Below are 2,153 nucleotides of genomic sequence, written 5' to 3'. Positions count from 1 at the left end.
ATAATGTTCTCCACATGTATTCACACAAATGCTTGTCAAAGCCATGTCCCAATTTTTCTAATACGCCCCTTAAAATAAACCCTTTTCAGAATCTTTTTTATTCAGGCAATTCTACAATTTTTGGGTGGGGGTGCCATATGGAACTCTTTCCGTGAATTTCTGGAATTATATTTTATGAATGGCGCCACTGTACAATATGCTAATTGTACGTGTACATTTATTCGAGTACATGATCGAACATCGCGTGCCCTTCATGGTCTACCGAAGATGGTGCATCGTTTTCATGTATAACGTAATGATGACGTAGTATATCACTTTTTTTGTGTGTCTTTTGTTTGTTTAAACGTAAAGTTACACAAGGAGCTATCTGTGTTCTTCCAATCATGGGTAGCCTTGCACGGCATGGTGGTTAGGACTCGCAATCTGAGGGTCGCGGGTTCGAATCCCATCACCGAACACACTCGCCCTTTCAGTCGTGTGGGCGCTATGATGTGACGGTCAATCTTGCTTAACGTACTCCAACAGCAGGTGTTGGTGGTGTTGACTAGCTATCTTTTATCTAGTCTATCAGTTCAAAATTAGGGTCGGCTACCGCAGATAGTAGCTTTGCGTGAAATTCAGAAAAATAAATAAATACCGAGGGTATTAAAATCCAATTTTTAGCGTTATAAAATCCACAGATTTATCGCTGATCCGACAGGTGGCGGAATATTACTGAAAATGTTTGCAGAACGTCTAATTGGAGAATGATATTCGTAAAGATCCCAACATTCCAGTAAATTAAACATTATAATGAAAATATTTGGAAGTATTTGTGATGTGTGTAAAAAAAAAAAATACTGTTCGAGATGGAGCTTCGTTGAGATGATGATATTCCGAGACATCTGTAAAACGAAGAAAATTAAGATGTCATAATTTCGTAGCGCTTTATTTTACTACAGCATATTAAAATTAAAAATAGATAAATGAATAAATTAAGTAAATTTGCAGGCGAACTGTGAAAAATTATAATACTATTTAAAAGATCTGCAACTGGGATTTAGGGATAGTGACATAAAGGTCGTTAGATATATCGCAAAAGGTTCATTTGTTCATGTATGAGATAAATCTGAATTATTTCCGATATATATAAAAGAATACGTATAATGAAGTGTTAAAATAAATTTCCACAATAACTTAGTATACTACCAAAAGATGGCGCTGTTACTAAGCTTTGTTCGATAATACTTAACGATACAGGATTGGAATAACTTGAAATGCTGAAGGATGAGCACTCTTCTCTGCTCGAAGTCCAACGAAATGTTTACATATTGTTAGTAGAGCCATCTTTTTCTCGGATAAAACATCCAGAAAAGTAAGGTTGCTATCTGCGCTTTTTCTACCATGGGGGAATCGAAACTCCAAATGTCAGTGTTCTAAGTACGTAAACCTACCTACTACTGACATACCGAGGGACGAAAAAGAAGAAAAAACCTGCCAGTTGTAATAAAACGTTTACCGATAGCCAGTTAAGAGTGGGTACTTGCTAGATATGTCAAAACGATCTCTAGCAGTAGTTAGAGAAATTAATAATAAAATAAGCTTTTTTGTGTGTGCTGCATTAAACTCTTTTTCTTGCAGTCGACAACAAAACGTTTAGTACGTGGAATCAAACAAACCTGGGAATTCATGTTAGCTATGCTGGAACGTCGGGAGAAAGGGAGAAATTACCAGGCAAAATAGTTAAAAGGTACTAGTGTAGAAATAATTAATACTCTGGATATGGCTCCTAAACTACTGTCTAAAATAACACCTAAGGAACGGTGAGAATAGTGCAGTAATACTGGATACAGTTTACTGATTTTTAACCTGAAAAATATTTCGAGTGGCGACACTACAAACATCTCTAACTGATGAAACTGTACAAGAACAAGTCACTTCTTTGAAACACTGTTTACATTTATAACATGCCACTTTTTGTTTGTTTCTTATTATTTTAGCAAAGCCACAATAGACTATCTGCCGTGTCCACTGTGGAGAATCGAACCCCAGATTTTAGTGTTGGAAGTCTGTAGACTTACCGCTGTCTCACCGATGGGGGAAAAACACATAAGAAATATTTCAATAAGTAAGAGAATGATTGATAAGTTAATTCAGACACCTTAAGTATAATA

The sequence above is a fragment of the Limulus polyphemus genome, unplaced genomic scaffold (genome assembly GCF_000517525.1).
Source record: "Limulus polyphemus unplaced genomic scaffold, Limulus_polyphemus-2.1.2 Scaffold604, whole genome shotgun sequence".
In the NCBI taxonomy this organism is placed as follows: Eukaryota; Metazoa; Arthropoda; class Merostomata; order Xiphosura; family Limulidae; genus Limulus; species Limulus polyphemus.
The sequence above is the reverse complement of the archived record's forward strand: the minus strand, read 5'-3'. Positions refer to the sequence as shown.